At 41.2% G+C, this 22,993-nt stretch overlaps 1 protein-coding gene across 19 annotated transcripts in view; it reads left to right on the forward strand.

The window, feature by feature from the left end:
- Positions 1-22,993, forward strand: part of PTPRK (protein tyrosine phosphatase receptor type K) — a 402,371-nt gene that overhangs the window by 221,370 nt on the left and 158,008 nt on the right. The gene's annotated exons all lie outside the window — the stretch shown is intronic.

The following is a 22,993-nucleotide window of genomic DNA, read 5'->3' on the forward strand; positions in this document are numbered from 1 at the left end:
GCGGTGTTAACGTTCCGTCGCTGTACTGTGGTTTTCTCCCGAACCACTTATGTATGCCACACATTGTTAGAGTAATGAGAGTGCAGCAGCTGAATTATTATACCATAACCCCACTGCCGAGGGTCAGCCAGACGCAAGCGTTTCCCTACTCCGGAGGATGGTTTAAGTGGAATTGGCATTTGAATTTCTGAGTGGAGCGTGGCTGTCTTTAGCGAAGCCGCTATGCTAAGCAGTACTTCAAATACTTGTTTTGTCAGGTCACATCACAGAACTGACAATTAAATGTGGCGCTATCAGCATTTAAATCACATAGTGTATGGAAATTCTGAGATTAAAACAGCTCAGCCAAGTCAGATGGTGAGCTAAACAAAATAATGAACCATCCGCAGCCTCCCCCTCCTCTTCCTCAGCATGACAATGCCAGGCAATCTAGGTTAGGAATCTGCAGCTTTATTTCTTCCAAACGCCTTACAGATACAGCCCGCTGTAGGCACTCACTTCTGGAATAGGTTTTCATGGGCTGTTAGTAAGTTGTTGGGCTGCTATGGAGAGGAGCACAATGAATTGCAGTGATGGGTGTAGTCATGCTCCCTGATGTTAATTGGGTGTATTTTCATTTTTAATAGTCATTTTACTACTTAAGAGGTCCTTGTGTTAATCTGCAAGTTTCTGTATTTAAAAAAAGCGCTTTCACTGGGTTTTTTAACTTAAAAGGGGTCTGTCACCAGGTTTTTGCTTTGTAGTCTTAGATCTCAGTGATATAGGAGCAGAGACCCAGGGATGTCACTTACTGGGTTGTTCTTTGCTGTTTCAATACAATCAGTGTTTTATCAGCAGGAGATTATCACTACAGAACTAGCTGCTTCTTGCCTTCTGGTTCAATCGTGCCGCCATAGCTGTTTATCAGCTCTCACTGTACGATACAGTAATCTGCTTATGAATGATGTGTAGGGGTGGAGGTAATGCACAGCTCAATAATTCAGAACTGTGCTATAACTGCAGCAGAGAAAAATGATCTTATCACAACTACGGCACCCAGAGTACCAAGTGACACATCACTGAAATCTGGGTTTCTGTTCCTAAATGACGCTGCTGTTAGATTACATGGCAAAAACCTGCTGACTGATTTACGGTACTTTAAACTGACACCCCCCCCCCTCCATTTGGGGCTGCTCCCCTGATTGTGGATCTGGTTTTCTTTTTCTTCTTTGTTCTTCTATTGCAAGGTTCTGTACCCTTAGTAATAAAAATGTCAATTTTCCTCTCAACCAACTGGGCGAATACTACAGAATTTACCTGTGAGCTTTTGCTTTTTCTCCCCTGAAGTAGGTGAAACAAAACACGGGCCACACTCGCAGAAATTCTGTGGTATACCCCTAGTTAATTGAACAAAAAACGTCTTCGTTTGGAATGTTGGGGCACAGAATAAAAAAAAAAAAAAACACTAGAATTGATGGAATTGTGGCAATTGGAGGAGAGGTATTCATCTTAAATGAAAAAAATGTATTGAAAACTGTTCTTTTAAGGGAAGCTATTGTCAGGAAACAACCTGTTTAAATTTGGTTTCTGTGGATATTATGATTTCAGTGGACACTTTCTGATGATTTAATTTTGCACCATTAAAGGGATTGTCTAGGACATAATCATGTCTGAAAGTGTTGGCACTTAAAGTGAAGTTTCTTATACACATGTTTATTTCCTTTTGTCTTTTGGAACACAAAAAAAATTGGTAAAAGTGGCAAAATGGACAAAATTTCACACAAAACCCCCAAAAATGAGCAAGACAAAATCGTTGGAACCTTTCCCAAAATTGTGGGTAAACAACTTTTTGGTAAAGTACATCATTCTACGGTTTACCGAATATGGAATGAGACCTACAAAGAGGAGAACAAAGTACATACAGTCAAATATTGGGTAGGTTCATAGATGTTTTGGGGTTGTTTTGCAGCCTCTGGCCCTGGGTGCCTTGACTTTAAGCAAGGCATCATGAAATCTGAAGATTACCAATGGATTTTGAGTCACAACGTTGTGCTCCATGTCAGAAAGCTGGGTTTGTCATAGGTTATGGGTTTTCTAACAAAATAATGACCCCAAACATACTTCAAGAAGCACCCAGAAATGGACGGAAACAAAGTGCTAGGTAGTTCTGAAGTGGCCAGAAATGAGTCCGGATCTAAATCCCATTAAACACCAGTGGAGAGATCTTAAAATTGCGGTTGGGAGAAGGCACCCTTCAAATATGAGAGACCTGGATCAGCTTGCAAAAGAAGAATGGTCCAAAATTCCAATTGAGAGTTGTAAGAAGCTTGTTGATGGTTGTGGGAAGTGATTGCAGTTTAGTCCAAAGGGTGTGCAACTATATATTAAGTTGAGGGTCCCAACAATTTTGGCCGACCCGTTTGATGTTTTTTGTGTGAAATTATGTCCAATTTGCCTTTTTTCCTTTATTTTGTGTTGTTCCATTAAACAGAAAGGAAAAAACTGTGTGTATAATAAAACATGTGTAATTACAATAATGTTCTGGGAGAAATACTTCATTTTCTGGTACAATATCCGGGGTGCCAACACTTTTGGCCATGGCTATATATAATGATCATCTAACCTTAGGATACTTATCACTGTGAGAATGATCAGCTAATATCTGCTCGAGCGGCAACCACTAAACGGTGAATGTAGCTGTAATGTCCACGCTTCGTGTACTGCTTACATCTGCCTGCAGATATCTGTTTATTTGTTGGGTTCCAGATGTCGGATCCTTACCAAATTTATTGATAAGTTCCCTGACAACCATCTGTCTATGTATTTTTTTTCTTATTTGTGACACTATGATTTGTACAAAATGTTTAATACTCAAATTTTCGTGTATGACATTTTCTAGATATTTTATCTCCTAGTGGTGTGAGTATAAGACATTGAGTCTGTGTAGGACATTGCCCTGTGCCTGTCGGGGTATATTGCTGCACAATTATTTCCTGCCAGTAATTTAGTTTCCTCTTTGAGTGTCTCCTGAGAATAGCATTACATGCTTGGATCTGCCTACTTGGCACACATTCCCTTGCTATTGTTCATGCTGTTGCACGTTAAACGTTGACCTGTTGTACCACGCTCTTCTGGTGCCTGCTGGGCATTCACGGCTGCCGCAAAAGCAAGAGGGTCAGCAGTTCACATTGCCCAGAACTTAAATATAGCTATACTTTACCTGGGCTTTCTTTTTCCATTGGTTCTCTAACCTTTTTATTCTTTGGAAATGAGATCCTGCCTGTTTTATATATTCTCGGTGAACGATGCCCTGGTTCATTGCCTTCTTTCATGGTAGCCTCAGTAGTCGCACGTGGGGTGGACCTGCAGTTATTGATCTGAGAGTATCAATCAAGTAGACATGTCAGTGGTTATCAGTTTTGATTATTCCACTTGCTAGTAGCAGTTGATTGGCTGCTTTATGTATGTAAGTTACCACATTTACAAAAGCGGACCGGTTCTAGAGAACACAACTGTTGGTTGCTTGTGAAGAATGATTCCATTTACAGAAGATCCCTATAAGACTGTATACAGACAACAGTTTTTTTTGTTCCATTACACATTAGATTCTGTGACGCTATTCGCATGTTGGCTTTTTTTGTGACCAATGGTCCAGGTTAAAACGTAAATATTTCCTTCTCTAGTCTGTTTTGCGGAGAGAGTTCAACTTTAGCAATAGAAACAAGATTACGGTTATGTGAAATGCGGAATTTTCCTATCGCCACGACAGCACCCACAACGAGAGAGGGGATCCACCCACCTTCCGTACAGGAACCTACAGGTTAAAAAGGGGCGGTCCACCTCGCCCTCTAGTTTGGGATACTACTGTCTTCTATACTATGTTTTGTTATAGGGAAAAAAGGTCTCAAAGACAAAGCATAAGCAGTGTGCGTTATGCACGGAGCCACTACCTGACACCTATGTAAAGAAGTTATGTCAGACGTGTATATGCCAGACGCTAGAGGAAGAGGCCCCCCTCCGTGTATCGGATTTGAGGGAAGTAATTAGGGAAGAAATTAAATCATCCCTTAAATCTAGACGGCATGAGAAAGATAGGGTGGAAATAGTGTCTGATTCCAGCCCTTCGTTGCAAGAGGGCGAGTGCTCAGAGAGCCCATCACCATCCTCCTCAGATGAGGAAGGAAGGCCTTGCTTTTCCACCGAAAATATGGAGACTTTAATTAAGGCTGTCCGTACAACTATGGGTATGGCAGAAAGTAAAGAGCCGAAAACAACCCAGGAGATCATGTTCGTAGGGCTGAGCCAGAGAAGTCGAAAAACTTTCCCAGTGGTAGATACTGTTAAAGATCTGGTCAGACGGGAGTGGGACAAGCTGGATAAAGGGTTCTTACCTTCGGTCGCAAAAAGAAGGTACCCCTTTGAGGATGACACCTTATCCCAGTGGATGAAAATCCCAAAGGTAGATGCGGCAGTGGCCTCTACCTCGAAAACAGCCTCGCTACCATTGGAAGATGTGGGACTCCTTAAGGATCCTTCAGACAGGAAGGCTGACATGCTTCTTAAAGTATGGGAAGCGTCATCTGGAGCCTTTAAGCCTGCAATAGCAGGCACCTGTATGGCGAGATTGGTTATGGTCTGGGTAACTCAGATGGAAGAACAGCTTAAGGCTAAAGTACCCAGGGATAAATTGTTAAACTCCCTGTCTCAGGTCAGAGAAGGAGCAGCTTATCTAGCAGATGCGTCGATTGACTCCCTGAAATTGGCTGCAAGATCGGCGGGTCTCTCAAATGCAGCCCGACGGGCGCTTTGGCTAAAGACCTGGAAAGGTGATGCTCAGGCAAAAGCCAAATTATGCTCCATTCCGTGTAGGGGTGAGTACCTATTCGGCCCGGTGCTGGATGACATCCTTGCAAAGGCAGAAGACAGAAAGAAGGGATTTCCTAAAATATTTAATCCCACTTTTAGGAATGCCTTCCGGAGACGCATGCCCTTCAGAAAATTCCAGTCAGACCAGCAGGGATATAATCGCGACTGGGAGACGTCGGATCAAAAGAAGAAAGGTGGATACTATAAAAACCCTTCATCTTTCTCGAGACGTAGACGTAATTACAGATAGAATAGGTCTACCAGTAGGAGGAAGACTAAGATTCTTCTCAGCGGAATGGAAAAAGATAACATCTAGTGCCTGGATAATGGGGGTAGTCGAGTCAGGTTTAAAATTAGAATTTTTGAGAACTCCCCCAAATCATTTTGTTGTAACATCGCTGGACACTCCGGCCCAACAACAGGCCTTAGAATAAGAGATTCAACAATTGCTTAGAAAGCGAGTTATTGAAGAAGTACCAAAACATCAGGAGAACACGGGCTTTTATTCTCCGCTGTTCTTGATCTCTAAGCCTGATGGGTCCTTTAGGACTATCATAAATTTACGTAAATTGAATGAATATCTTCAGTACCGCGCTTTTAAGATGGAATCCATTAAATCAACAACTAAGCTTTTGTTTCCTAGGTGCTACATGTCGGTTTTGGATCTAAAAGATGCGTACTACCATCTTCCAGTTCACAGAAATCACCAGCAATTTCTCAGGATGGCAGTATGGGTAAACCATCAGATTAAACATTTCCAATTTTTAGCAATGCCCTTTGGCCTGTCCATGGCTCCTAGAATTTTTACAAAAGTTGTTTCGGAAGTAATGGCCCATATCAGGGAAAAGGAAACCCTTGTGGTGCCCTATCTAGACGATTTTTTAATAGTTGGGAATTCGATTGCTCAGTGTTCGTCTAGGGTAAATGCCGTAATATCGTCCCTACAGGAACTCGGATGGTTAGTCAACTGGGAAAAGTCAAAACTGGAACCCACAAGACGTCAGGTGTTCCTAGGAGTTCTTCTAGACTCGGAAAATCAGTCATCCTTCCTACCAGAAGACAAGAAGCTGAAGGTCATTCAAAGGATCACGGCCGTAAGGAAAGCTCCAAACTTAAGTTTAAGAGACGCAATGTCTCTGCTAGGATCTTTGACGGCATGTATATCGGCAGTGAAATGGGCTCAAGCTCATACCCGAATGCTTCAATACGAAGTTCTTCAAGCAGAAAGAGATCTTCACGGTGCTCTGAGCAGAAGGTTCAGTCTATCAACCGCCACTCTTCACGATCTGAGATGGTGGCTCAATCTGGCACATTTATCAAAAGGAGTTCTCTGGAACATCACTCCGGACAACGTAGTTACGACAGATGCCAGTCCATTCGGTTGGGGAGCCCATATGGGAGACAGTCTAACCCAGGGACGTTGGTCGACTCAGGAGTCCCAGAATTCCTCAAACCTAAGAGAGCTTGCTGCAGTCGGTCAAGCTCTTCTTTGCTTCCTACCATCCCTGAGGAACTCGCATGTACAAATACAAACAGACAATATGACTGTGGTGGCCTACATCAATCATCAGGGAGGGACAAGATCACGATCCCTAATGATCACTACAGCACAAATATTGTGTCTGGCCGAGAATCATCTACAATCCCTGTCGGCAGTTCATATAAAAGGGGAGTTCAATATACAGGCGGACTACCTCAGTTGCCATTCCCTTCGTCAGGGAGAGTGGGCCTTAGACCGACACATTTTCGATCAGATAGTCAATCTGTGGGGGTTACCAACAATAGATCTATTTGCTACCAGAGAGAACAGGAAGGTCAGGCGGTTCGCATCCCTACAGATAGCAGACCAACCATTCATAGTGTATTCCCTTCGTGTCCGTTGGGACTTCCAGCTGGCGTATGCTTTTCCCCCTATGTGTCTACTTCCGATAGTTTTCAGGAAGATCCGGGAGGAAAGAGCCAGAGTGATTTTAATTGCTCCCTTCTGGCCCAGGAGGCCTTGGTTTTCTCTCCTCAGGACAATGTCGGTGACCGATCCCTGGGTGTTGCCAGTGGGTCCGGAACTCCTTTCTCAAGGTCCATTTCGTCATCCAAATTTGGAGACTCTTCACTTAACGGCTTGGAACTTGAGAGGGAGCTTCTGAAGGAGAGGGGGTTCTCTACTGCTTTAGTAGCTACCTTATTGAAAAGCAGGAAGGAGGTTACTACAAAGATCTATACAAAAATTTGGAAAAAATTTCTTGTGTTTCATCGGCAACCATTAGGAGATAATGCTCCAATTTCAGCTATTTTGGAGTTTCTCCAGAAAGGCTGGGAATTGGGTTTAGCGGTCAACACTCTAAGAGTTCATGTTTCATCCTTGGGAGCTCTATATAACAGTGATATAGCTGGTAATAGATGGGTTGCTAGATTTATTAAGGCATGTCAACGTTCTAACCCAATCCATATTGTAAGAATACCCCCTTGGGATCTAAATTTGGTGCTTGAGGCATTGACCGAACCTCCCTTTGAGCCTTTAGACTCTATTTCGATAAATAATTTAACCTTAAAAACAGCACTACTTTTAGCATTAACGTCTGCCAGGAGGGTCAGTGATATACATGCGTTATCTGTAGATCCTCCCTACCTAATAATTCTCCAGGATAAGATTGTCTTAAAACCTGATCCTGCATACTTGCCAAAAGTGGCAACTAAATTTCATGGAAGTCAGGAGATTTATTTACCATCTTTCTATGAAAATCCAGTTTCAGAAGAGGAGAAAAAATATCATTCCCTAGATGTTAAGAGGGCGATATTAGAATACCTGGATAGGACACAAAGCTGGAGACAGAGTAGGGCTCTGTTTATTTCTTTCCAGAATTGGAAAAAGGGTTCTGGTGTCACGAAAAGCTCTATCGCCAGATGGATTAGAGAAGCGATATGTCTTGCCTACTCTGCCAGGGGAGTAACACCACCAGAAGGCATCAGGGCGCACTCCACTCGGGCCATGGCTTCATCCTGGGCGGAGAAGGCAGATGTCCCCATTGAAATGATATGTAAGGCGGCAACTTGGTCATCACCTTCCACCTTTTATAAACACTATCGCCTTGATTTATCTGCTAATTCCAGCTTACAGTTTGGCCGTTCAGTACTTAGTGCTGTGGTCCCTCCCAGTTAATAGTCTTTGAAAGTCTCTCGTTGTGGGTGCTGTCGTGGCGATAGGAAAACCGTTTTTTACGTACCGGTAATAGGATTTTACAGAGTCCACGACAGCACCCATACATTCCCCCCGTATTTAGTTACTTATTCCTGCACTCTGTTGGAAGGTGTGCCTTAGAGATCACTCTATAGGGGTGGTGGTATTTAGTAATGTTTAAGATAATATTGTCATGTACTGATTCATTGGCGGTATCCCTTGTACTCTGGAACACAAACTGGAGGGCGAGGGGGACCGCCCCTTTTTAACCTGTAGGTTCCTGTCCGGAAGGTGGGCGGATCCCCTCTCTCGTTGTGGGTGCTGTCGTGGAGTCTGTAAAATCCTATTACCGGTACGTAAAAACCGGTATCACATCAAAGCAAAACGTTCCTTTTCTTTGTGAAAGCCAACAAGGAATTGTGAATAACCTTTATTTCCTTTATGGATAAACATGGTGACAACATGGTGACAAAAGGCAAGTTGAGTCTGATTTTATTATTGATAAAGTATGGTTAGAAGAAGTGACTTGCAACATTTTTAATATAGGCCTATAGGCACTTTAAAAAAAGGCAACCGAACTCACTGACTTCAACAGATGCATTCACTGACCTAATGTGGATGGGGCCTTCTGGCTTTACCCCAACAGATGAAGAAGAGAATCACCTGGCCATTTAGATTTCTAATTGTGGATCCTTTTGTTCTGCGCAAAGATAAGTCACTGTCAGCAACTAAATCAGAGAACACAGGCAATTATCCAAGTGTTTTTGTGTATTATGCTCAACAACCATTCTGCTGACAACTATCTAATGTACAGGGGTTGGATAAAATAATGGAAACACCTGGAAACATCAACAAAAGTTAGTTTAATATGGTGTAGGTCCACCTTTTGCGGCGATTACAGCCTCACTTCTCCGAGGTATGGATTCATACAAGGTGTGAATTGTTTCCAAAGGAATTTTAGCCCATTCTGCAGTTAAAACACCCTCCAGTTCTTTGAGTGACGATGGCGGCGGAAATCGATGTCTAACTTGAATCTCTAAAATCGCCCATAAATGCTCAATAATGTTGAGGTCTAGGGATTGTGGGGGCCAGATGAGATGCTCAACTTCATTAGAATGTTCCTCGTGCCATGCTTTAACGATTCTAGCTGTATAAATTGGTGCATTATCATCCTGAAAGATGGCGTTCCCCTCCGGGAACGGTGCTTGAACCATTGGATGCCCTTGGTCACCCAAAATGCTTAAATAATCTCGGCTGTTAATTTTTCCATGAAGGGATATCATTGGCCCAGCGGAGCTCCACGAGATAGCACCCCAGATCATCACAGAACCTCCGCCATGTTTTACGGTTGGGAGATGGCAGTCTGGATGGAATGCTTCTTTCGGCTGTTTCCAAACATACACTCGGCCGGAGGTCAGAAATAGGGTAAACGATGATTCATCTGAGAATATCACATGTTTCCACTGCTCGAGGGACCAATTCTGGAGGTTTCTACACCACTCTAAACACTTGGAAACATTTGTCATTGAGAGCAGCAGTTTTCTATTTGCAGCTCTTCCATGGAATACAGATTTGTGCAGCTCCCGACTAACAGTTTTCGTGGAAACTGGGTTCTGTAGGTGTTCATTGAGCTCAGCAGTGATTTTCGGAGCCGTGGTCTTGCGATCCTCTCACAATTTGCTTTAGAGTCCGGCGGTCTCTCTGTCAACTTCGACTTTCGGCCAGACCTGTGCTTTGCTGCGGACGTTTTTCCTTCTCATTCAAGCGCAGTCATTACTTTGGAGACAGTAGCTCTTGACACGACAAGCATTCCGGCACTTTCTGTTACACTAGCGCCTGCCATACGAGCACCAACAATTTGGCCTCATTGAAAATCCGAGAGGTCTGCCATTGGTATCAGGTTCTCATCAATGTTCTTACAATTATGCAAAACAAACAGTTAATTTACATACACATATCACATAACACAAATAATCAACTACAAAGCATTACCATATGTCACGGTTTGCATGTTTATCACATGTTCGAAGATTATGATGCCAAAACATTAGGTGTTTCCATTATTTTGTCCAACCCCTGTATATGGAAGCCTTTAGAATTCTTAAAGTATTAACATTTAAAGTCATTGAACAACATATGTATTCGAATTAAAGGGAATCTGTCATTTGGATCAACCTTCCATATAGGCATTCAGGTCATAGAAAGTTGAATTAAGCGATAACTTGATATCTGCAATACGATGATTTATTCTAGAGAAGTCCCCAGTCACTGATCTACATGAAAATCTTCATCCAGAGCTTATTTTAAATGAAAGGTGGTATACTATTGTGAACCATGTAATGACTGACACTTTGCTCTCATAAGCACACACTGCTCTGCATTGATATTGGATCTAACATGGTACAGCAGAGTTAGCACAGTACAGCAGAAGTGGGTTGTCTCATTACAAACACATTTATAGCTGCAGTGTTCCTCTCATAGTGCTTAAAAGATTGTCCACTACGTTAACATTGGTAGCCTATCCATAGGATAGGTCATCACAGTCTGATCAGTGGAGGTGCTGCACCCCCACTGAACAGCTGTTCTCTGTTCGCTGCTGCAGGTAGTGCTCAGTTACTTAGCTGCTCCTTCTACGGATAGTGGCTGAATATAGTACATCCGCCCCCTAACAATATGAATAGAGGGCGGATGTGCAGTATTCTGCTGCAGCCATTATTTGTAGGGAAAGCCGCTCCTTAAGTGAGCACTTCTGGCTGACAGGAAATCTGCAAATGCCGATGTTTTGTAGTGAAACAAAGCTCAACTCTGCTGTACTGTTATAATTGCACACAGCACTGCAGTGAGATCAGAGCAATTATATATCACACTGGTAACTCCTTCATGTAAAATAATCACTGGAGGCAGATGCTCAGGGAGATCTGTGTTCGGCTCATAGATCTTAACAGCTCATTTACATATAAGAAAAACGTGGATTTCTCTGGAATAAAACATCAGATCACAGATTAATCTTCCTATGACCTGCATTCCCATATAGATGATTGGTCCTACTGACCAATTGATTCCCTTTTAGCCTTCTGTATGTTCCCACAGACTAATATATTACAGATTTTCAGCAGCGAATGCATCTACACCAAAGTGTGTGGAATATGTTGCAAAAGTTCTGTGGATTTGCAATTGATTTCACTTTTTGCATCTCAGAACTACATCACGGGTACTTTTTTACTGCAGAGTCTTTGCCCAAGATTCTTGAAAAATATCATCCATAATGCTGGTACTGTAATAAGGAGATGATTTTTCACATACAAATTATCATCCATCCTAATAACATACCTTTTAAAGGTGGGATTGCATTTTCTTGCCCCCAAAATACTTGGTGAAAAATAATGGAGTAGAGTTCAACGTATAACCCACTTATGTTGATTTAATAGGATGTATCACTGTCTTTTCTGAGGAAATGTGTGGGCTGCACGTACTAGTAATGAAGAATTGTGAATTGACCCCTAGGTGTGTAATAAGCCTGAGCACAAATGTCTGTTAAACGCAGCACAAACGTTTAAAGCTTTTTTCCATCCACCTTTGTTCTGTTTCAACAAATTTCATATCTGTTCTGCAGCGTTCTTCATTCATGGGGTTAAATTGTCATTACCTTGCTTTGCCTCTCAATTATTAGTATTTTCATTTCTGCAAGTGTAATTATACAGCACTTGCCTCCTTTCATCTCTCGTATGCTAAATAGCATTTGATTAATGCTCAAAGTGCCACCTTGTTTTCTTGTTTTATGCAAAGCAGTCCTGGTCTGTGAGCGCTGCTGCTGGATGTGAGTGTTTGAAGTGTGCAGCACTTTCTGAAGTTTACTTTCTGGCCCTATTATAATGCTGCAGGGACAGCGAGAGTCGAGAACGAGCAGAAAATCATTGTAATGTAGCCTAAATATATCTTGGGCGAGTCTTATTAGTGTTACCGTCCTGGCGTTTCATCAGAACTGCACTTTAATGTAAGCCTGCTTAAGAGTAACCGAAGATCTGTGCAATTTACCAAATCCCGTGTGCAAGGTCAAGGGCTGGTGGCCATTGCGGGTCACTACTATGTAACGTTACAAGTTCGGTTTAGTGGCACTAGAGCACTTGGCTATTCCTTTCCTCCACCTTACCGGAAAGAAAAACATGGTTCCGAATGGCTTCACGGTCGGAGATGGCCAAGTTCAAAGGATATATAGAGCTCCATACCAAACAAGGACAAACTGTGAAGATGGGAAGTGGTGGGTCTGTTCTTTTCAAGTTTTCAAGAATAAATCATCCTTTTAGTATTTTAATTTTTTTTTCTTGAATACGCTGTATAATAACAGACACAATCCATAGTCAGAATTATGCTGTTTTTGTTTGTTTTTTTCCTGAAAAAAAAAAAAATTAAGTAGAACCCTTTTTTCTAATCCTGGGTTTCTCTCAAGAAGCTTTGTTAGTGAAGAAGGCACTTTCGGTGCCCTTCAAGGTATTTTCCAGGTAGGCTTAAGGAGTATGGACTAATAAAATGAAAACACAAAAAAAGCTGTTGCTGCATGAGCCTGCAGTATTCCATATGTTAACTTCCTGTTAGCATAATTTACGGTGAGGTAAATATTTCAGATTGTAAGCTATGGACACCCTTAACATGAAAAGTGGTTACGTATGGAAGTGATTACTTTAACATGGTATTCCCTCCACAGATATTCGTGGCTGAGATCTGAATACTCTTGTATATGCGGTGCGCAGAGGTGGCCAGAATTATGGAAGCCAGTGAGCTTGCTGTGAAGTATGAGTTACAGAAACAATGGGCCGGCCTGCTCAGGTGTGGTCTGTAGTCCAGGCCACACCAGGCTGCTGCACACACACAGATTCCCAGCTCAGCCTTGAATCCTAAGATTAGATTACTCCTGCAGGTTGTTATTAGACTCTTCATATTCAATTCACATCTGTTACTAGTTTTGGACAGACTCAGCTAAGTGTTCTCCTCTTCTCATGCAGCTTCGTTTTGTGTGTGAGCCCACCTCCCTCCTCTGGTCTCTCTAGCATTATGATATTTTGAATGGGTACATTAGAAAGGGCCAAAGAAGTCTGTCATGAGTGAGAGTAGTCCAAGCAGTGTGTTGGCAGCATCTGTCAAGCTGGCCATACACAATAGATGGCTCTTGGGGCTGCGATGCTTCAGCTGATTGTTCGGCCAGCAGCCATCTCAGCCGACATGCCCATACACAGCAGAGCTTGCTTGGCTTAGTGCTCTGAGAATGTCGCCGACTGACACATTAACCTATGGGAAGAGAGTATTTCAGAGATGGCAGACAAACCAGTTTACAGATAACGCGGAAAATACCTTAATAAGCGCAAAATAGAAGATGTGCTTGCCTGTGTGTTTTCATGGACAATGTGTCTGTGTAAAACCCATGGAGACTTCTGGTTTTCTGCGGTACCCCAGATGAAATAACCAATAAAAATCTATTGACCTGTGAACAATGCTTGCAACTCACGGATTGCATCCATGTGCCAACGATGTGCTGTCTGTGTTTAACAGTACAAAGGATAGAAGAAGCGTTGTAATTTTTTTTTCATAGCTAGATAACACTACTGATTAAAAACGGACACTGGTACCATACAACGATATCACACTGATGGTAATAATGGACACTGACACCATACAATGATGATACACTGATCCAAACTCTGATGACCTCAATGCTGTTTAAATATGAACGTGTGAATAAGGCCTTATATTGTTGTGAGACTCCCAGATCTCACATCCAGTCTGTATTGTTGGGAGAGACCCACAGATCTCACATCCAGTCTGTATTGTTGGGAGAGACCCACAGATCTCACATCCAGTCTGTATTGTTGGGAGAGACCCACAGATCTCACATCCAGTCTGTATTGTTGGGAGAGACCCACAGATCTCACATCCAGTCTGTATTGTTGGGAGAGACCCACAGATCTCACATCCAGTCTGTATTGTTGGGAGAGACCCACAGATCTCACATCCAGTCTGTATTGTTGGGAGAGACCCACAGATCTCACATCCAGTCTGTATTGCTGGGAGAGACCCCCAGATCTCACATCCAACCTATAATTGCTGGTAGAGACCCACAGATGTTACATCCAGCCTATAATTGCTGAGAAAGACCCACAGATCTCACATCCAGCCTATAATTGCTGGGGGAGACCCACAGATCTCACATCCAGCCTATAATTGCCAGGAGAGACCCACAGATCTCACATCCAGCCTATAATTGCTGGGGGAGACCCACAGATCTCACATCCAACCTATAATTGCTGAGACCCCCCCAGATCTCACATCCAGCCTATAATTGCCAGGAGAGAACCACAGATCTCACGTCCAACCTATAATTGCTGAGAGACCCCCCCCCCCCCCCCCCCCAGATCTCACATCCAGCCTATATTGATGAATAAAACAATCTAAGAGGAAAAAACTTTGCTGCAGACTATGTATTAAAGGGTCAGAAAATGAATAATGAGATGGCAGTCTTAAACTTAGTGGTTACCTTTGGATAATATAATTGTAAAAATATTTTTATTCTATGTAACAGGTGTTCAAAGCCTTTAAATGAGAACCTTCCAGTAATTTAAAGAAGTTGTTTTAAATTTCTGTTCTGCAACGTGTACTAACTATATAATAATGGGCATTACTACAATATGTATCATTTGTGAAAGCTGTGGTTAGTCTCTTCTGTGCATTCACATTAGTCTACTTGTGTAAGGAAAGGGTTACATTTAATCACCGGTATTTAGTATAGTCCCATGAATAGTGCAAGATCTGAGCCAGAGATCAAACAGAGTGTCTGGTGTGCCAGATTAATGGGATAATGTTTTCTCCAACTCCCATAGATAGGACTGCAGAGGACACCATAAAAGCCATTAGAGGAGTAATCAGGGCTGATCTAGTAATTGTATTAACAGCCTACATCTCACCTTCCTGCTTGACCCCTGTGTAAATGACTGCAATTATACTGAGTATTCCACAGACTGTGGTCACGTCTTGCATAATAACTGGATCAGGCCTGGTCCTGAGATGCAGCTACAGCTGTAAGTATGGGAGGGGTTTAATTGAACCGCTTGTTCACAGGTTTTCTAATGCTTCCAAATGCTAGCTGCTGCCAGAGGTGCAAACCAATGTCATGTGCTATTCCACCATTGTCTCTGATCCGGAGAATATTCTCTTCTGTTTAAGTCTCTTCTGCAACTGAAAAACAGCTGAACGGTTCTCAATCAACTGTGCACGGGAACGTTGTCAGTCTTCTAGAAACAAAGGTCTCAGATTGGCTTGTCTGTTTCTTGTCATTTTAAAAATTCCACCCAGATTCCCTCATGTGGGTTTTCCTATGCCTAATTGTCATATTTAGACTGGGGCTACATCGCAACACTTGCTGCATGCCAAAAGTTAGCTAGGTGTTTGATGTAACCTTACAGTGCCGGGAACTGCGACAACATTACTGGACTTAATGGGTCGCGCTCACAGTACCCATATGGCCATAATGCAAACCCATTTGCTTGAATTGCACTGTGATATTGCAGCGCCACCTAGGAAACTTTGGTCACACAACAGGTGTCGTGGCTAAAGTCGCCTTGTAACTCTAAAGGTGCTCTCATTTCCCTGAAACAGCTGAATAAGGCTTTTGGAACCAAACAATTATCCTAATGCACCAAGAATGTAAAAAAAGGATAAAAAGTAAAATCGGGCAAAGAATCTGCACATTTTGCTGTGGTGTAGTACTAGAGTGATGTCAAGTGGCAATTTTTTGTGAGGTTGTTTGCCTTGAGGATCTGCAAAATAGTTGCCTAAAAGCTTCTAGAGAACATTGATATGTAGTTTTGAGAAGATTTCCTCTCTCCTTTCTTTCCTCTCTCCTTTCTTTCCTCTCTCCTTTCTTTCCTCTCTCCTTTCTTTCCTCTCTCCTTTCTTTCCTCTCTCCTTTCTTTCCTCTCTCCTTTCTTTCCTCTCTCCTATCTTTCCCCTCCTTTTTCGCTCTCCTTTCTTTCCCCTCCTTTTTCGCTCCTTTTTCCCCTCTCCTTTTTCCCTCTCTCCTTTTTCTAGCCTCTCCTTTCTTTCCTCTCCTCTTTCTTTCCTCTCTCCTCTTTCTTTCCTCTCTCCTCTTTCTTTCCTCTCTCCTCTTACTTTCCTCTCTCCTCTTTCTTTCCTCTCTCCTCTTTCTTTCCTCTCTCCTCTTTCTTTCCTCTCTCCTCTTTCTTTCCTCTCTCCTCTTTCTCTATCCTTTCTTTCCCCTCTCCATTCTCTAGCCTCTTTCTCTAGCCTCTCCTTTCTCTAGCCTCTTTCTCTAGCCTCTCCTTTCTCTAGCCTCTCCTTTCTCTAGCCTCTCCTTTCTCTAGCCTCTCCTTTCTCTAGCCTCTCTCTCCTTACTTTCCCCTCTCTCCTTTTCTTTCCCCTCTCTCCTTTTCTTTCCCCTCTTTCCTCTCTTCTTCCAGGAGAAGTCCAAGTTCGGAATTCGGCATCTGACACTATGTGTTTGGTGTGAACCCCAAACGTTACAGTTCGGTTTCACTCATATCTAGTCATAATGCAAAAATGATTTTTAGCCCTAAATACATGCATTTAAGTAACAAATAAGAACATCCCCAAGCTAGATTTAATTGCACTCTTATTTCTTAAAAAAAGAATATATGAATAAGTAAAAAGTACCTTGAGTGAAGGCAGTGACCACCACTGGTATAAAATTAAATTACGGTACTCATATGCCAGGGTAAATTCTCTTTAAGTTCCTTAATGAAAATGACAATGTTTTCCTTCCTTCTGTCTCTCTCAGTTAAGGCGGCTAGCTTCTTGTGCCTCTGTCAGAATTAGTTTGTGCTAATGCTCCTTTTTCTAATAGCCCTGTGATATAAACATTCGCTCCTGATCCATCCTATCCAGCAGACCTGCTCATAAACTACTTCTGGCTTATTATCTTGGGCCAGCCTCAGAAGCGATGCAGCGATTTGTTCTCTTCCTGCTAGGTCACGGTTCACTGGCACACATTACCATGATGTTTACAATGGGACCTTGTAATATTCTCCATGCATATTTATGTGTTTGTGTTACACTTAGTTAGGCGCAGAAACCGTGAGTGACAAATGGAGAGTAACACTTCTAAAATCACATTCTAACAAGCAAAATCGGTATCATATGCAAATGGCAGACAGATATTGATCTCCATTCTTCAAAAGTTTTGTGTTTAGGATTTTTTATCTGAAGGAAAATTGTAACCGGTTAGGCCTCTTTCAGACAGGCACATTTTATGTAGGCGTTCAAATCGGACAGGACACGGATCAATGTTCAGTAGGGCTGTTCAGGTGAAAATAATTTTACACCAAGTGTTTTGGGGAAAAAAAAAATAAAAAAAATACAGCATGCACTAGTGTCTCCCGTATTTCGGAAGAGATTCACCTATTTGTCTGATCCCATCCATATAGTATTTGTTTTAATGGCTACATTTTAATATAGGGAACTGTATTTGGTCTTGTAAATTGTATTAACTGCTGTTTTATAAACACGGACATTGAAAAAAACGAACATGCGCATCATAAGGCTATGTTCACATGCGTTTTACAATACCCGCAAAATGTTATGGAATTTCAGACCTCTCATGCACACACATTGGGTTTCTTTCCTGACATTTATTTCAGCGTCCTTGCACTATTTTTCACCTATAGAAAGCAATGAGTAAGTGGAGAAATACAAGTATCAGGTTTTGCTGTGTTTTTAGTGCATCAAGCTGCATCAAGTTACTGGAAAAATCTAGTGTATAAAAAAACATGAAAAACTTTTTTTTTTTTTACTTTTCTGCCCATTTACACCTGCTAGGTAGTGGCAAAAGGACATTACAACCAAAGATAACAATATTAACTTCTTGTATCTGTTATTTATTTTCCATAATTGACTTTTAGAGGTAGATCTGAAGTTATTCATATTTTAGAAGGGAAGTGGTTAAAATATTAAGTTTGGGGGGATCTATCCATCAACAGAATTTTTTTTTTTTTTTTTTTTTACTGTACTATTCTGTACATCGTGATGATTTTGTTACTGACCGAACCCCGTTTTCTGTCACTGTTTTACAATAGAATCCAAACAGGCCTGATAAATCAGATGATTATTGCCCCGAACATTTGTTCTGAATACCACTCAGTGTAAATGTGCCCAGCTATCACACAACAAATGATAAAATACTTGTTCTTTTAGAGCATGCAGCAGCTGCAGGCTTATTCTTGAGGACTATATTATAAAGATAGCATATGGTATTGTGCGAAGTTTGTTCACATAGTTCCGCTTTATTCTATATTGTATAACCGCTTTGGTTTCTTTGGGTTCTCATTCTCCTTGTGATGATGCAAATTATGGTTTCTGTCCATCTCAGGTAAAACAGTTTATTCTCCTGCTACGTCAAAGTGCTACTTTGCCTACTCGGACTCGTACATATACGGAGTTGATCCATTTTCATGAGTGACTATATTTTGGCAATATTGTTATGCATTTGTTCACACAATGTTTATTTCTTTTACTTAATTACACATAATCTACCTGTGCAAGATCTTAAGGCTCATGTTGACTTTATAGTCTACCACGGAGCTTATCAGCCTCTCTGCAGGCGGCCCAATTTGAATTTTAAAGCCAAAGCTGGCGGAATTGTCTCTTGTTGAGTAAGCGTGCCTGTCTGGCGCTGCAGGACCCTGTATCCCTTATTTCAGGGCTTTTCCTGAGAAATTTAGCTCCCGCTGAGCATTTGTCCTGAATGATGAAATGATCTACATCATGCTCATAGTCAGTAATGTCTCATCCACCTTGTGTGCCTGGGCCCCGAATAGCAGCTTTAATGCTGAAGATTTTAGGCATTGTGACAGAAGGTTTAACAAGTGTTTCTTTTATGTATTTCTTATTGATCTACTCCTTTTTCTTAGTGTTTGATCAACCTTGGTATAACTAGCAGTTTACATATTTTTGTGTTAATAATATCCCCATACTGTGCATGAATGACACTGTGTGCTGATTTATTTGTTTAGTAATAAAAATGTTAAAACATCAGATTTTTATAATAAAATATTTCAGGAGCTGTGTCGTGGGTCCAGTCATAACGGACCGAGTGAATTCGGCCAAATTTTCTTTTCACAAATAATGCCCTTGATTTTTTGCCAAATTGATCAGGGCAAAATCCCTTCATTTTAGAGCCACATATAGTAAATACATAAATAATGCCTTCCAGATATTTTTGCTCCCAGAAAATGTAAGTCAATCAGTAAAACCTGGATGATAATCCTACTGAATTCATATTGGTAATAATACTACTGAAACTTACTCATGTGCAGTAAGGCAGAAATCCATTGAATCAGGGGACTCTCAACTCAAGACTCCAACTCCACGGCATGGTATGGGTTTCAGCAGTGTTTTTCATGGATAAAACTTGTACCTATTGTAGTCTGTGGCGCTAATCACATGTCCTTGTATTTTTATGGAAATCTATCTGATCCATGAATCAGATCAAAATTAATCTTTGCCAATGTAAGTGTATGGGAGGCTAGAAAAATTATTTTTTAAACACCTGGATGCCATTGGTGTCTATTTTCACAAATTGACAGGAGAGGCTTGGAAACCTTCATCAGTTTTTGATTGTTTTTCCCCATACAATATAACCTGATGAAAAACTGACCAAACTGATCAAAATCTTATCTAAAACACTGATGAGAATTGCTAAATTTTTTGCATTCAAGAGAAATCACTGACTTCTGAATGAGGCCTTACTAGTTTATCGCAAGGGAAGGTCTTCAAGGTGTCTATCTTCTCCAGTATTATGGATAAACTTGGCACTCAGGCAGAAGATAGCATTTTTAAATGGTTTTAGTAGCAGTGTAATTGTACAAGTGTAACTTTTCGGTCAACAGAGACCACCAGAGTACGTACTGCATAGGGTAAATGTGGAAGGGAACGCAGTGTCCGGTGTTGTTGCCTCAGAAGTTCCTAGGTGCTGTGTAGTAGCCTTAGTGGTGTGCACATGGTATCCACCTCTGGTTCTTGGGTCTGATAAAGGTCCCTGTTGACTGGAACATCACACTTGTACAATTACATGGATACTAAAACAATTTAAATATTGTATCTTCTGCCTGAGTGCCAAGTTTATCCATAATATTGTCAGTCTTGGGACCCTATTGTGCACCTCCCCAAGGAGTGCCACAATTGTACTTTCCCACATTATACTGGAGAGGATATACGTAGAAAGTAAAGGAATTGATGGGGATTGTATTGCCAAAAAAATGTTAGGCCTTTGCTACAATAATTTACTTCTGACTCTTTTTTTTTCAGGTCACCCTATAAATGAGTTACGTTTGTCAGAAATCATACACATAAATGTTTATTTTAAATACCTGCTTTATCTTTGAGCGACATACATGGTTTAGACTAGTATATAATGTATTGTGCTTTCCGGTAGCACTGTGGTGTAGGCTGTAATTTAGCAGAATGTTTTATAGCCTTTGTGTGCGTTTTGTCCGTTTGACCGCAGTATTTTACGTTCCGATCAGAATGGGCAAGGCCATATTCTAGCTCTGTCTGTGGGCAACACCAGTCACTGTTTTTTTTGCAGTGTAACTAACAATTCTTTTAAATAAGAAGGAAAATAAATCCAAAATAATAGATCGTTGTAAAGCGGGACCTTTAAAATTAGAGTCGCAGTTAATATTCCCAGCTGGTGAGCAACTTTATTTCAGCCTTTTAATGTTCTCAGTGCTGTGCTTATTCCTTCTCTCTTATTTATTTCTATAGCATTTTCTTTTGATGTTGATAGGCAATTTTGTTCTTGAAAATAAAAAAATAATTTTGTGGCCTTTTATAAAATAAGAGAATGCAAGTACATGAAGCAATCTAATTTGTTTAAATATTTTATACCAAACTATTAGGCACAAGATATTTTACCTCTGGGAAAAGATTAGACAAGGATGGAGTCGTTAATAACCGTTTTCTGTCAGTGAATCAGATTATGGCGCATTAGACCTGTGCTGTTTCTCTGCTTCTTTTCTGATTTAGTTAAATGTGCTTGGACAGGATATCTTTGTGTGCATGAATTAGTTTAGTATTCATTTCTAGCGCCATAAAGCATGTTTTATTTACTTATTATTAAGAGCAGCATTTTCCCTTCTGTAGCCCTGAGGGGTCACTAAGTTTACATGACGTCCACCGGATGTCAGTTCTGTACATTATCCATTCTGTGGCTTTTGAAATGTAATTTGCCCTCACAAAGTTGGTTAGATCATTGGTTCCTGAGCTGTTAATGTTATTACTCTATTCTTTAGAATAGCTAAAAGCGTTAACGTTAAGTTGGCTTTTTTCAACTTTTACTTATAGCAAATATGAAGTAGGAAAATTGTGTCCTTTCACAATGTACGGACCACAATGCATGGACTGGCCGCGGGTCTCCCAAGCATGACGGCCTCCTAGAAATAAAGCTTTCATGCTTCGGGCAGGAGACCTAAGGCTAGTCCATTGTTCCATGTTCGGACGAATTTGCCCAGACATCAATGAGCTTGTAAGCAAAGGGTGTATTTACACTGGCCAAAAATTGAGCATAAGCAAACTTAAGAATGCCCCTTTCCCAATCATTGGTGTGTCCAGACCACCAGTCACCCAACAAATGAGAAAACGCTCGTTCATCTGGCGAAATGATTTTTTTGCGTTGCTAAAAATCATTGGTCTCTGCAGCACACTTTCCATATGGACAGGAAATGTGCTGCCAAGTACAATTATAATCTGTGCACAAAGAGCGCATGATATGATTTCAATAGATTGTTACTACATCACAACTAATGAGGGTAAATGGCAGAAGTTGATGGAAATTTGGCCCTGCTGGATTTGTGCATGATCACATTCACTATTATCAGTTGTGACCGGCAGCCCAATGTTGGTCACTGTGGAGATTAATTTACGCCTCCCCTTCTTTAACTTGTATGGAGCGCATATAGAGCCCAAGCAAAAGCCCACAATGGTGAAGTACAGCAAGAACAGAGCTTCTTTCTGAAAGATAGTCTACTTACAAGAGGTTAATTAAAAACTTCTTTAAAACTATAACTCAATATTGGTAACTCTTGCTTTAAATATGTAAATCACAGCAAAGTCCAGATTTAAGTTTGGACCACCAGGTAGTGGATCCACTTGAATACTGAATTTTGTAAGCGAAGTTCCTAGTTTGCGCATTGCTCTAGGCTACAGGCAGACAGAGACTGCAGGCAGAGTTTCCTTCCATCCACTGCATGTCCTGGAGCCTGGATGACAGGATTAACATAAAGGATTAAGAGGATTTCTGATTAACAGGAATGCAGATATAAGGTATACAGGTATGACTGTTTAAAAGGGTGCATCAGAGACTTTACAAAAAAAAAATGTATCTAATAACTAACAGGCAGGTAATTGCAACTTACCTGGCAGTTGTGCATAGCGCTGTTCTTCCCCGGCACAGTGCAGTCACAGACCGCTCCTGCCGGGGATTCAGTTGCCTCTGCTGACGTGACGGGGCAGGCGTTCTGAGGTTATTCTGATTGACAGCCCTATCCAGCTGGACACAACAGACAGGTAAGTTGGAATTACCTGACTGCTTATGATTGGATACATTTTTTTTGTAATGTCATGGATATCCCTTTTAAGTTTTCTAGTACTGGTATGTCCATATTAATAGCTTAGGTACGTCTAAGGGAGTGACCGACTCCCTTTAAGCAACTTTTCTTGGTCTTTTTTTATTGCATTTTTATTGTTCGGTTTATTTTAACCTGATATGTGCAGTGTTTTGAGTGAAACTTGTTTGAAATTTTTCACTTTTTTGTTCAACTTTCTTGCATAAAAATTTTGTGACTTGATGTTTTTTGCTTGTACCAATCAGTGCCATCAGCTTTTTGAACAATGGTGGACCCTGGTGCCGATGTACAGTGTTTGAGTGCGGTGTAGAAATCATCGTTTACATCA

Source organism: Ranitomeya variabilis, chromosome 2, assembly GCF_051348905.1.
Source record: "Ranitomeya variabilis isolate aRanVar5 chromosome 2, aRanVar5.hap1, whole genome shotgun sequence".
Taxonomy (NCBI): domain Eukaryota; kingdom Metazoa; phylum Chordata; class Amphibia; order Anura; family Dendrobatidae; genus Ranitomeya; species Ranitomeya variabilis.